This window comes from Rhea pennata, chromosome 1 (assembly GCF_028389875.1).
Source record: "Rhea pennata isolate bPtePen1 chromosome 1, bPtePen1.pri, whole genome shotgun sequence".
NCBI classification, from domain to species: domain Eukaryota; kingdom Metazoa; phylum Chordata; class Aves; order Rheiformes; family Rheidae; genus Rhea; species Rhea pennata.
The window spans coordinates 30,527,895-30,543,088 of NC_084663.1; positions in this window are offsets into that span (position 1 = coordinate 30,527,895).

A 15,194-nucleotide genomic window follows, 5' to 3' on the forward strand; every position below is an offset into this window, starting at 1 on the left:
TCCACCTGGTTGTTATATTACCAATGTTTTCTAGAGAAAAATGGACAATGCATCCAAAATTGAATTGAAAAGCATCTAATTCAGCTGTCATGTGAAGACAACACTATTAAGCTGTGCTTTCTATGGATCTGATCTCATCCTTGTTGAGCACTAGGGACTTTTCTTTGATTTCATTTGGAGCATGATCCAACCTGCTCTATCACTTGCACAAATGCCTATAGTAAAAGGGAGGACTTAGCATGTCTATCCATATTCAAAACCTTCCCTTAAATATACTATCATCTGCCAGATCTTCTGGATGAGCATTATGGATTGCCTATTCTGTTGCTGTTGAACAGCATGCAGCCAATGCACTTGTTCTGCCATATCAAAGATCTACTAAAATGAAAGTAGCTGAAGTATTTATGACTAGGGATACCTTTAGGGATATTGTCGTGGTCAAAAGCAATATGATTCACTGACATTGCTTTGTAACATTTTATTTACTCTTTTAATGAATTTTCTGTTTTCCCTTTTAATATATTATTCTTTATAATAATTTTGTATTTCCAAATATTCATGTCAACCCTCTAAAATTATTTCATGTGTCAAATCTTTGTCCTTTTGGGAGAAAATTCTGAATTTCTCTGAACTTTACATTAGATAAAAAAACTTAAAGATAATGTTATCTCATCTGTTCCTGCCAGCTTTCGACCAGGAACATTAAAGAATAATTTGTTTTTCCTAATGTTAGAATTCTGTTAATTTTTTACTGAGTTGTTTTAAAATTCTGTCCCAAATATTTTTCCATGTGCAAAGGAAAGGATCTTCTTTTTAATGCTATCACATTATTTTTAAGATATACATACTTTATAAAAATAGATCCTTATATATAAACAAGCTATTTTTGCATATATAGACTTATCAGAGAGGCAAAGGGAGCTGTCATCCTCCCCCTGTGTTGCTAAGATGGCAGATAGTCCAGATTGCTTGATGGAGAAAGAGCCATAGCTTCTTTTTTTCTTCAGCTACTTTGTTTCTATATCAGGCTCTAGGTCTAATGCATTTAATGGAACTACATCAGCATATTAAAGGCCTCATTTAATGCATTCATTCTAAGATATTAGAAATCTCCTCCTCATTTTAGAAATATATTTAATCTTTTTTCCATTTAAATATGTCTTTTTATTAATTTCCTTCATGTTCTACCTACCTTTCATCCCAAAGTTAATCCATATAGGGAGCTCTAATTTCATTTACTTGTGGGAAGAGCTGTGTATAGTTTTGTTCTTACTCTCCTTGAGAACTTACAGCTGCCAACTATTCACACCATATACTTTTTTGCTTCACTTGCTCTGCTTGCTTTAAAAATCTGCACATTCTTTATCTGCATTTGAAATCCACGACATCTGCCTTTTGAATTTTGCTTAATCTCATTGATTTCTACGCTGCTTTCTGACACTTAGATTTTATGAGTATTAATACAGATTTTACTCTTTCCATCTCTTCCTGAAATATGTTCTGATTTTTTCATTACACATGTTCTGTACAATAGTTGACTGCAATCATCTTTCTTGAACTCATTACTTATTCTCTGAAAATGTGCCTTTTAAATTTTAATATCTTCCGCTCCTGTCTTTCACAGATGAAGTCTGATGATGGACTCTGCAGCTATATGAGTTCTACATATGATAATTCAGAATGTATTTTCAAGATTTCTACTTTGTATGGATCACACAGTATTCTAGTTTCACTAGGATATTGAAGTGTTTGTTTTTCTCCAATAAATTTTATAGTTGCATGGCATAATGGGGGGAACTACTCACCCAAACCATCCCTCAGGCGAAATCAGCAATTCACATAATTAGAGAGCACTTATTCTTTTCTTACATTAAAGCATTTTCTGGGAACAACATAACATACTATATTTAAGCACCTGCAAATGGTACTGTAGTATGTACAGTATTTATCTTTGTAGAGCATATATTATAAGGACAAAGGAGCACACAATTTATCTTTAATCTCAAACTGTTCTGGGAAGAATAGTCTAAATGAAAAAAACAAGTTTCTTCATTAGTTATCTACTTTCTAAAATAACTTTGAATGGAAGATGAGTATTTCTAGCATAACTAGAGCTATGGGTTCAGAGCTCTTTGAAACAATTAAATATCTCAACATTTACCTTGAATTACCTTAAGTAGATGTTAGGTAATGTTAATCTAAGACTTTTTCTACATAGTTATTGCATTCCTTAGATGCATTTTTAGTCCATCTCTCTGAAGCCTTACAAATCTCATGTGATTGTGCCTACTAGTGCAGCATATACAGCAGTGCATTGGGTTCCACCCTTTCAAAATGTATATGCATGCTACCTTTCTTTTTATGTCCTAGACTTTAAGTTCCTTGAACAGCCAGTATGAGGGGATTTTTATTACTTCTTGGAGCATATACTACACTTAATGATTCTACAATTAGTTACTGAATCAGTCCCATGGATGATAACTGAAATCCCTAATGTTCAGTGTTCTAGCTCTGCTGTAGTTCTTTTTCAATGGCATTAGCATTTCTTCATATATCTCCTCTCCTTCCAAAGTGCTGTAACTGAATGTAAAAGACTGAAGATGATCCATATCAAGATATGCTTAGAAAACCAATCAATGTTTTTATGACCTCTTCTTTCACGAATATCTTATTTTACGTTAGAACTGTGTTAGTGTATTTTCACTTTTCTTTGCAGTGTTATCTTTCATGTGCAAAACTCCAGTATGTGTGTATATATGACAACTTCATAGAATTTATCCTTCCTATATGTTACTTATTTTGCCCTCTGGCAAATCCTCGGTTGTCTCCTTGCATCTTTTTATTGATTATTGTGGTATGCAGCAAAGCATTAGTAACACTATCATCAGCTCAATAAACTACATATTATTATGGATTTAATGCTAGAATATAGTAAGAAGAAATAAAGCATAGAAACAAAGAATCTCAGATAATAAACAAAACTTTGCAGTAGCCATGTCTGATATATGTCTATTGATTACTGTATGATTCTAGGTATCATATAATGTGCAACTTGATATAAATTATACACTTTAATATTATCCCAGTCATAACAGAACTGAGAGGTGGTGTGACTGATGTAAAACATTGGTTAGTGCATATATAGAGTGTACCAGTTCAGGAGCTTATTTGATGCTGCTCATTATTGTGGAAGAGAAATTATAATAAATAAAGAGAGTTTTAATTTACCTTTATGTGTTTCTACACCACTAAAGCAGACACAGATGAGAATGGGACTACTGCCTCCAGGAATGTACATTTAGTAATGGCAACCTAGAAATTGGCCAGAAATATTAGAGGTCTGACCACAGCACTACAGAAGGCACTTAGAGAAATTCTACACTTGCCAAAGCAAAACTGTTTCAGATGCCAGTATGATATAATTGAGCCCTACCATAAACTGGCTGCTGGCTCAGAATACGCATTCTGATTATTGAGGGTGGATTCACATTGCTTGCATCACCTAGTTAGAGCTACCTAAAAGAATTTAGCTCACCCATATCAATGGAGGACATATAGACATTTAAATTCGTGCTCTGTCAGGGGGTTATTCAGAGGAGGAGAATAATTTTGGTGAGATGATCTTCTGGAGTATAATCACCACGGGCAAAATTGATTTGCTCACAGATATCAATTTTGATACTCTAAAAAAATGTTACCTGGTGTTTAGCTCTCAGTCCTTAATGACATAGGTCTCCTGTGAGCTCCATGTGCATGTATGAGACATGTCTCATAGAAATATAATGGCCCTAGATGTCTATGTGAGGGCAACTTCATCTCTACACCGACCATAGAGGGATATTAAGAAATAAGGCGTCTACATACAAGCTAGGGGATAAAATTAATTTGTCTAAACAGAGACATCTTTGAGATCCCAGGGTACCTGAAAAACCCACACTGGCTTGGTAAATATGACACTGCATTTATGAATGACACATAGCTTTTCCAGAAGAACAGCTGTAAGCTGTGAGATGAATTCTCAGAAGATAAATAATGGGAAATCTGGGTATCTCAGTGGGTGCTGTTATCATTCTTTCTGATGTTAACAAAATGCTATGGGCTTGGTACCTTATTTTCTTCAATTTGAGGTCATAGACAGAAGGATCTGTGGGATGATGGGCAATGAGTAATGTGCTTCGTCGTTTATGGTGTATTTAGTTGTTTATGTCTCCATACAAATACTTTGGTGTATAATAGGACATATGTCCTTTCTGAATTTTCGTCAAATGGCTTCCTTCTTCATGCTGTTCAGGTTCCAGCAGACAGGAGAGGGAGAGTAGAGGATAGCACTTGCTGAAATGCTAACCTTTCAGATTTTTGCACAATACAAATAGCAGAGATTTTCCATAGTGGTGCATAGCCCAAAACAGGGGAATAATTTCTGAATTGCCATAGACTACAGTATCCTAAACTTACAGCTGCTTAATGACAGAAGATAATTGAAAAAGGTATTTTTTCTGTAAACATTTTGTCCTTCCAATAAACAAAGAAAGACCAAGGAAGGCTCTTCCTGCTTTTCCAAAATAGTCCTCTGGTTCAGTCTTGTAGTAAAGTCTTGAGATTTAACCATCTTGAGGAATAAGATGCAAAAAACAAAAGGCATTTAATTGGAATAAACAAAAGGCACAACGTCCATAATAACAAAACTATTCCTCCATTGTTTTCAAGTTGTTCCTCTAAACTGTAGAAAGAAAAGAAAATTTTAGGTATATCACTTAAGATTTTTTTTTTTTTTTTTTTTTTTACAGCATAAAAGGCATATTTTTCCCTAGATTCTTTGAAAAGGTTGGTGTCATGGTCAAAATTAAAATCAAATACATAAGCAAAATCTCTGGTACTTTGTAAAACTTCACCTTGATGGTTAAATTTTGGCAATGCTAAAAACAGCTGAATATTGGATTCAGATCATATTGTAGAATGCTGAGCAATTCTAGTAGTAGGTAGTGTTATAAACCACACTCATAATTAGGTATATTTTTTGTCTGATACTCTCTCTGCACAAATATGCATATATTCCATCTGTGTTTAAGTGTGTGTGTGTGTGTGTGTGTGTGTGTGCGCACATTTGTAGAAAAAGAGAAAAAAAAGAGTGTACATACATTCTTTTTTGACTATATAAAAGGAAAAATATTCTGAGATGGGAGGAATTTTTTAAAGGAGCTTGGCATTATCCATCTCATACACAGTTACTCCATACAAACCTGTAGAATTATTTTAAACTAATATTTAGGAATAGAAAACTACTCTGTTTACAGCTTTTCCCTTTTGTTCTTATTCTCCCACTCCTATGGTAGGAAACTGTTGATAATATATTTCAGGCCTTTTGTAACTCAGTTCTTTTAGGAAATCTCAAGCTTATAACGTTCCATTATACACAAAAATTTCTCAAAACCTGGTCTCATCATTAGCCTATATGTGTTTAGACACAGTTGGATATGTCTTTAGAGTTTCAAATAATTGATATTTTGTTTTTTTAATGCTTCTGGTATGAAATATATGTGAAAAAGACTGTTACAATGGCTTGTTAAGTTATGATATTATCGGACAATATTGCTTCAGAGATTCAAAGAAATATCTTTTCAAGACACATCTAAGCATTTTTTATTACACTAAGCAGTGTTAATTATAAATAAGTCATCAAGGTCTCCAATATAACAAAAAAATCTCAGCAAGATGACTATTTACAAGAATCTTCTTCTCTTAATGGAACTATAGTGGAAGATTTTGTATTTTAATCTTACTGGGCAAATAATATATAGACTTTCAAAGTAACCTTTATGCTATTGATGAAATACTTTTTTGAAAAAAGGTGAGATAATGCTATTGCCCACATTGAGACAGAAAAACTAAAGTTAGTTTGTTTTTCATAAAATTGTTATAGCAAAATACTAGTTGGCATATAGAACCATAGAATCACAGAATCAGCAAGGCTGGAAGGGACCTCTGGAGATCATCTAGTCCAACCTCCCCGCTCAGCAGGGTCACCTAGAGCATGTTAGTCAGGGTTGCATCCAGGCGGGCCTTGAAGATCTCCAGAGAAGGAGACTACACCACCTCTCTGGGCAACCTGTTCCAGTGCTCAGTCACTCTCACAGGGAAGAAATTCCCCCTCGCGGGGAATATATAAAAATATATAAATTTTTTCCCCCCATGAGAAATATACTATTTTCAAAATGGTTGAGAGTATTTCATTAAATTTGCTGAATATAGTAATGTCACATCTGTTTCAATACTGCAAGATATTGAAACTCATTAATCTTTCCTGGCATATTACTAATGAATTTTACAGGACTAATTGTATGTTTTATAATTAGTAGAAATAATGATCATATTTTTCAATTAAAAGCTTTAAATAGTTCACGCAAGTTATTTACACGCTTTTAATGACATAATTGCCAATATCTTAGTAGGAGTCTATGCACAAAAAGGCAATTGATTAAAGAAAATCACTGGAAACCAAAGGAAATTTTCTTTTCATCAGAGTTTTCCTATCATTTTGGAAAACACTAATAAATGAATTCCAAGACTGAAGTAGAAGATTTGTTAGAAGATATCCTGGAAGCCGTGTCTAAGTACATGCAAGACAAGAAGGTGGCCAGGAGCAGTCAACACAGCTTTACCAAGCACAGATTTTACCTGATCAAGTGCACAGCTTTCTATGACGAGATGACTGACTTTGTGTACCTGGGCAGAGTAATAGATTGCTTTCGGTAAGGCCTTTCACATGGTTTCCCATACCATTGCTACAGCAATACTGACAAAAAATGGACTGGATGACTGTGTGGAAAACTGCTGGGCTCAAAATATTGAGATAAGGAATCCAAAGTCCAGCTGATGACTGTTTACTAGTTGCACTTAGTGGCAGGGGTTAATACTAAGTTTGATGATATTTAATTTGTTTTTTAGAGACCTAGGCAATTGCATGTAACATCCACCAACAAGTTTGTAGGTGATACCACCGGAGAGTGGGGCTACAGTGTGTTAAGAGAGCTATGCGGGTTTGACAAATGGACTGGCAGGGATCTCACAAAGTTCAAGAAAGGTGAATGCTTGAAAGTGTTGCACTTGAGATGGAATAACCTTGTGCAGCAGCTGACTACTCAGAAAGCAGTTTTGTAGCAAATAACCGAGAGTCTTGGTGGTAAGCAAACAATATTACAATATTAGTCTGCAGTGGGTCTTTGTGGTGAGGGCCAACTGTATACTAGGCTGTAGCCTGCAGACCAGAGGTTATTCTGATCACTGTGGCACCTTGTGCCACCACATCTGGAGTACTATGTCCAATTTTGGGTTTCTCAGTGCAAGAAAAATTTTTACATGTTGGAAATGGAGTGCCACCAAGAGGATTCAGGGGTTGGTGCATGGCATACAGGAGAAGCAGAGGAGAAGGGATTTGTTCCGTTTAAAGAAGAAAAAGTGAAGTGGGGGATTTTATTGCTGTCTTTGGCTAACTAGTAGGAGGATATAGAGAAGACCAGCCAGACTGTTCTCAGAAATACACAGTGATATGGCAAGAGGCAATGGACAGAAGTCGGAACAGGGGAAATCCTGAATAAAAGTAAGGAAAAAAAATTCACAATATGAGAGCCATCAAACACTAGTTGGTCAGAGAGGTTGTAGGATCTCCATCACTGAAGATATTCAAAGCTGGACTGGACAAGGCCTTGAACAACCTGCTTTAGTTGAAGCTGCTCTGAATAGGAGGTTGGACTCCGGGGTCCCTTTCGAACCTATATGATTCTATGAAAGTAATTTTTATTTTGTATACAATTTTGTACACAATTAGGAGAATATGGGTTTGTGAAGAACTATGGGACTTAAGAGTGTTGGAAGTATGAAAATCTATCTTTTTCTTTAGTTATAACTGTAGTGTAGCTAGGTATCAGGGCTGTACTTGAATAAACAGGAGTGCATGTTAAGTCATTAATTCCTTGAATGGTCCAGGAACGACCCAACCTATCATCTGCATAGATGAGATAATGGACTGGCCTAAGATAATGGACCAGCTTGAAACGTGATGGTTCACCTTCATAGAGAAGTATTTGACTGATGATTGTTACAGGAGACCTCCAGGAGAGTTTCAAAGGAGTCCAGAAATTCCACCTGAGGTAACTTTGGTTGTGTCTAGTCCAGTTTGTATGTTGAAATGTATTAATGTGCTTGCTGAGGAAGTGATTAGACTGTGCATAGATAAGACACCCATAAATAGTCGGTAGAAACTATTTCTGCAGAAATGGTCGTGTGGGACAATCTTTTGTATGCAATTAATATATTTAAGACATACTTTGTATGTAGTTACGGTGTATCAGTAGCGATGAATTATGCATATGCTAGAGTGGTCATGACCAGCTGGATTATAATAAACAAACAAAACAGTGGTCTGAGGAGTCTCTCCTGATCTAGCCAAAGATGCTACTGCAATGAACTCTGCAACAGAGACTCCCATCATCACCGGACAGTGATTGACTGTCTTGTTCTAGAGATTTAGTTCCCCATGGAAACATTATTTTATGCTCAGGTCCCAATAAATTACGGGTTTTCTTTTAACAGACATTCTGAGTATCTGTGCAATGCAAATATTTCTTGTCCTATATGTTAAAACAGATGGAGCCATACTGATTAAAAGGGGAAAACGGTCAGATTATTTGCTGCAGTAGGGCTTTTCTAGCATATTATAATATGATGCATCATATTTCAAATTGTGCAAGTGTTTGCAAACATTTATCTGTATTAATTTGATTCCAAAAGAAAAGGTTAGTAAAGTGTGTTAGGTGGCATGGATAAGGTGAGCAATCTTTCTAAACACATGTAACATCTGTGAGCATTTAGGAATAGTAGCAACTGGAATGATGATTCAAAATTTTTTCTCGTTATCTCTATTTCCCTTTAGGTTGTGAACTTATTCAAGTGTGTTTACAAGCACTTGATTGTTTTCCAGAGTTCAGATAGTTGCTAAACTGCAACTTTACATTTAAAACATGTTATAACTCCCTACAGAGTAGCAAAACATTATGTCTTAAACCCACTTGAAAATACTGAAGAATTCTTTTAACACCTTTGTTATTGCTGCTATTCTAACTAATACCTTTTACCGTGTCTAAAACAATTATCCAAACTGCAACCATTTTGTAATGAGAAAAGAGTGTGTGTTGCAGGGGGAACCCTCTATAAAAATGGCTGTGAAGATTTGCTTATTTGTGAGGCTATGTGTAGAACAAAAACTTACAAATTAATTCCTGTGCAATGTGCTCTAAGTGACCCTGCCTGAACAGGAGAGTTGGATTAGATGATCTCCAGAGGTCCCTTCCAACCTCAACCATTCTATGATTCTGATTCTGTGATTCCTTGAACTAGTTATATAAGCATATACTTATTACTTAGCAAAAAGCACTAAGACTTTCTTACATAGATGGAAGAACTTTGGATTCCAAATTATTTCAAAAGTTAGTGTCCAATAAGTCCATTCAAGGGGAAAGCCATTAGCACTTCACACCCTCTGATATCTATGGAAACTCTTTGAGGACAAGCCGTATTCATGCAGGCATAATGTGAGACCATGGAGATCACAGGCTGAATGCTAAAAATGTACCAGTGGGAAAAAAGAAAAATTAGTTTGAAAACACGATAGTGTGACATTGTCACCATCAGTCTGTTGTCACAAATTCTTTTATAACTGTGAACATCCAATATATGTATTTATTTAAGTCCATTAAAACAGTATTACATTTCACTGCTGTAGGAAACACAAAAAACAATGTGCCAAGGTTATATCTTCTAAATAAATACATTTTTCATTACGCAGTCCAACCTATGTTGATTTCCTAGCCCTTAAATACTCAGTTAATACCTTGAATTTGCAGTGACAGAACCTGATGAACAACTACATCTACATATTTTCCATTCCTACTTCATTATATTAATGTTAAAGCTGATTTGTAAACAGAAAAATGATGATTTTGTTAGTAAGAATGCCTATTCTGGCTCCAGGAAGTATTCGATTAAACAACCCGTGAACCATCTGAATATTGCAAATCAAGGTTACTTTGTATTTCTGCACTTAATGTGTAGACTGAAGGTACAAGAAAAGTTTGTGGAAAACATGACAATTTCACTTTGACTTGAGGCAAAGCTAACAAATGTTTTGACTAATCAAGAATATCTTAATTTAAAATTCCAACAATAACAAAAAATCCCTCTAGTAATATGACTTACAACAAGAACTACTCCATGTTGATAAATTTTAGAAAGGGGGACTGACAAAAGTCAGATCCATTAAAGTATAAGCTATGCCTTAGGAAGCTCCACTGACAAATCTGTCAGTCATTATTGAAAATGCTACCTGAGGTTGCCTTTTTTTCATGCTGTACAATTTAAACCTCTCATAATGCAAGATTCAACTTACCCAATTTAAGCTTCAGTAGGTTAGGTACCTAGTTTAAAAGGGTCTTCTAAGATCCTTCTTTAGCAAGTGAGAGTCATAGCCACCTCCAGATGGTAATTTTTCCTTCATACTTTCTAAGTGTCTAATTTTTTGGTAGTATCAATAAAATATAGTGGATCCTTTCATAACAAACCAGTTAGGCAGTTACAATATTTGTCTTAATATTATGGATACATAATATATTATGTTTAAAATTAGCTATGATATTAAAAATGTCAAAGACATTTGAGAAAAATTAAAAACATTACACTATATTTATATACTGAAAAAAAGAGTGTAGCTCTTTGGGCACTTAACAAACACTGTATTTCTGAGTAGAGATCTTGTACTAGCATGTTTAATAAATTGAAAGTGTCAGCTACACTGGATCTGAATCAGACCCTTCTGAATCCTTCATCCCTCTATGAGTAATGTAGACACTTCGGATGCTTAGGCTTTCTACCTAATTATCTCTTTTAAGTGCCTAAATTTAGATTAAAGTAATCTGGTCCATGATCTGCACACCTTAAGCTCAAAGTACATCATTGTCTCTTTGTATAAAGACAGACTAATAGCGTACTGACAGGTTTTTGAGCATAATTCATAAATAAGACATATTAACATTTAGCACCTTAGCTGGATGGAAGGACAAAAACATTTGGTCAGGTATGAACTATACTGAGTAGCATCTTACTTGCTAAACTGTCTCCTTGAAATCAGGGTGACTACTCAGTGAGTAAGGAATTACTGTTCAGCGTGTGCAGTGAAATGGAATCTGACCCATGATATATTACTTCTGATGAAAAACCAGGATATTAAGCAAGGTACATTAAATAACAGTAATACCCAGAATGTCCTTTCAAAATTAGCTTTGTTGATTGACAGACTGCTCTGTGTTGTGGACTACAGGATGAAAGGGTCATTTCAGGCATATTATAACTGAAGTCCTGCTTATGTTTCCTGCTAGCTTCAGATTCTCTTATTCATCCTGTTATAATCCCTTGCCTTACAATACAGAATACAAAAAGTAATCTTATTTATTCATATTTTCCTGCAAGCTGCTGTTTTGTTTTCTTTCTTTCCCTCTCCTCCCTGTTCTTGCTTTCCCACGCTCTCCCAGTTGCTAGTCCCACTTAATTAAAATATAGAAATATCTCTCACTTCTTTTTAACATCAAACCAGTTTAATCTATCTCATTCTCTTACCAGCTGCAAGCAAATTTCTTGTATGAATATCAGTTTGCTCAATGTTTAGTATAAATCGGTATTCCTATTCCTCTCCAGCTACATTCTCCATCTCTTTGTAGCTGTAATGCTAAGAGATTGCAGGAACCTGGAAGGGTAGAGGGGAAAGGTTCTGGGAGATAAGTGCCCACAGACGAAGTGCAAGGAACAAAAGAAAAAGGTAGCTTTGAAGCTGAAAGAATGAGACTTGCATAGTGATAGAAAAAATGAAGGTCAATGGCTAAACCAGTAGTTATAGGATCTATTTACACACAATTCCTTCAGCAGCAGTAAGGGAAATATGCATTTACATGACAAGAGACATAAAAGCTCTGTTATAAAGAAATTGCTCTGTATTGCTCCCCATGTTACAGAATTTTGTTCTGAGGACGTGATGATAAATAGCTTCAAGAAGCAGAGCAGTGAAGATGATTTATCTTAGGCAAGCATAGCTGCTTCTCTGCTTGTGACCTGGAAGCAGAGTCAGTGGGTCCATACCAGTAACACAGACTGCATACAATACAAGATTTCTGCATGAGGAGGCTTATTGTTCACTTGGTGATGAGGAAGAGGGAAAAGTAGCTGGCAAGCAGTTCATCTTTAAATCAGTGCACCAGCAGTAAACCCAAAGCGGAATAGGCAATGTGTGGGCATAAAATATGCAGAGGTATAAAATATATCGCTGCATGCTCAGAGGAGTTTTGGGGTTTTTTGTTTCTTTGTTTTAATTTGGAGAATGAAAGAATTAGAGACTCTTACTGCTTTTTCTGTCTCCTCTGGTCCATTTTCATCTATTTGCTTCACTTAATCACAATGTCTTTGTGTAATAATCAGTAGAGACACGATTCATCTCACCTAACTTCAGAGCTCTAAAAGTTAGATATTAGATGTCTATGTGTAAATAATCATCTTAGCCTATAGTTGTAATCATTGAAGAGAAATGGACACTTTGGAGAGAGATTCAGCTGACCTGTGATAGATATCCTCTTCAACCAACAGAATTGCTCCTTGAAAATTCCTATTTCTATCCTCGACGAAATGAGAATAGCCGAGATCCAGTTGTCTCTTGAGATAGTGACCCTGGAGCAGACCCCCTTATATAGTTATATATAACTATAACAGTTATATGGTAGTTACAGCTTGAAGTTTGAGATGGCAGGAAGATTTATTTAGATAATTTTGGATTTTCAGACAATTATATGAAGAAATATAAGTATAAATAAGTATCTTTATTCATTATAGGAATGAGTATTCCAATGGATTGGAATAAGTTGTGTTGTGAAATGCTGTATAAAGGATGCTATGTTGCTTTCTGTGTGCTACATCAATCACTTTTGTATGCCACATATCCTTCTTCAAAGTAGAAACTGAATACTCTTTCCTTCAGTACGTCAGTGGTTATAATGCCTCCGTCTATAACTGTCTCAGCCAGCTGCTAAGACACTTTTAATCTATGGGGCTGCTTTGTGTATTTAATCGTTATATTTGTATTTTATTCTAATGCTTAGATATTCATTAACATTTCTCATAAAAAGAAAAAAATAAATTTTTCTTCTAAGGGCTGTTCTACAAAGCTTTAATTTTCACAGTTAATCTGAATGGTTTTCTGCCAATTTGCCATGGCATTTTACTTCTCTCCATCTACCTGGCAAGAAGCTGATATACAAACGTTCTCTTTATACTAATTCCAAAATCTCTTTCAGTTTATGCTGCTATCCATGGCTAGCAATCAGTGAAAGGATTATTGTTTGAATTAATTTTGTAAAAATGTCATCAAGTCTTCATGAAACTGTTAAGCTTTTTTCTGTATGAGTCAACAGAGAAAAAATCCATAAAATGTACAGTTTAATTCCTCCAGTTTTAACTTGATTTTTTGGTGTTAAAAGAAGATGTAGAGCCAGAAGAGAATGTTCTTGATATATATTATGCACAAGCTAAAGTGAAGAAATGTTCATTTTATCCATCAGGATTGTGTGAGTAGAATTCAGTTCATCTTATGTCACTCAAAAAGTTCAGTGTATAGACTAAGCCAGCTGAGTAGGCTTCTTTGGTAGAAGGAAGTTCTTGGTGGAAAGATACAGACACCTGAAGAAGCCAAGAAGCCTGAAGAATTAATCAAATACATCTATATTAGGAAGATGACTCACCCTAATGCACTCATCACCAAACCACATTATTTTGCGGTAACATATTATTCTGAATAATATTTTCAAAGTATTCTCTGATGTGTAGGAATACTAAGACATGGTAAAACAAAAATTCTCATTGTTCTTGAGTGTCTAGGCTCAGAGTAAAGTTAATCCCTTCCCTAATCCTCCTAAACAACAACCCCACTAATTTACTTTACACTGGCAATAAAAAGATATAGAAGTTAGAGGACTCTGTCTTCTAATAGGATGTAGCCTTACTATAATAAGAAAAAGAATGACTCATCACTCTAACTTTTTAAAGCAGCTATACTTGCAGAACTTTTATAATGAAGGCTGATGTAGTCATGAATTCAGATCTTTCACTGGTCATCTCTTAGTGATACTTTAGAATATGAAAGACAATGGCATACTAAATCTATCCCTGAGGTGGTCAATGGTCCATTCAACACATTTGAATGATGCATATAGAAAGAAGTAGTTAGTGAAAAACCGAACGCTTCTCTGCCCATTGACCATGATGTTTCTGCTTTACTTTCTACTCTCCACTTGTCTTCAGGGTCTCATTAGAGTCCCCAGTACAGAAAATCTTCCTGATTTTCCATGGTCACAGGGAACACTTTTCCCTCTTCTGGTTCTTTGGCACCTCATGCTGCCAGCCCTCCATCTGCTTTAAGCAGCTGAAAATGGGTGCACTCTTTAACGCTTTGGATACTTGGAATAATATACTGGAGGTCTGGGCTCTTGAAAAATGTCTTAAGAAGCTAGTTTATAGATTCATCTCACTTTTGGGTAAGGAAAGCTTTATTTTCACCAAGTTGCATTTCACTCCACCTGTCTACTCCATTTAACTCAAACCAAGGTAAGTATAACGCAGTTTAAAAGATTCTGCTTACAATATGAAAAAGAGGTGAAACAACTGCAAAATTTCACAAAAGAAAGAGGAAAATAAATTAACTCCCCCCCCCCCCCAATGCTTAACCTGTTTATGTTAATATTAAGGTAAGAAATGATCAACTTTTTCTTTCTTTCCTTTTCTCATATATAGGTGACTTATGATAGCCACAAGTCAGACAAGGTGATTGTCAGGGATTTTCTATTTTTGCTTATCGTGCTCATTCTGCTGCATTATTAGAGAACACCCTGTCTTGGTAATGCATGTTAGCTTTTATAGCCAATTTCTCCTTTGAAATTTTCAAAGGTTCCAGATATATAATCTCTCTTCCCCAAAAATTTCTTGTATGTTCCTTCTACAAGAGACTGACAGCTTATTCCTTCTCTTAATCCAAAGTGGATTAATCCACATCTTTAGAAATGTTATTGTGTCTTTGTTGTGTCATTCACATCAAAACTTACGATGTCAAT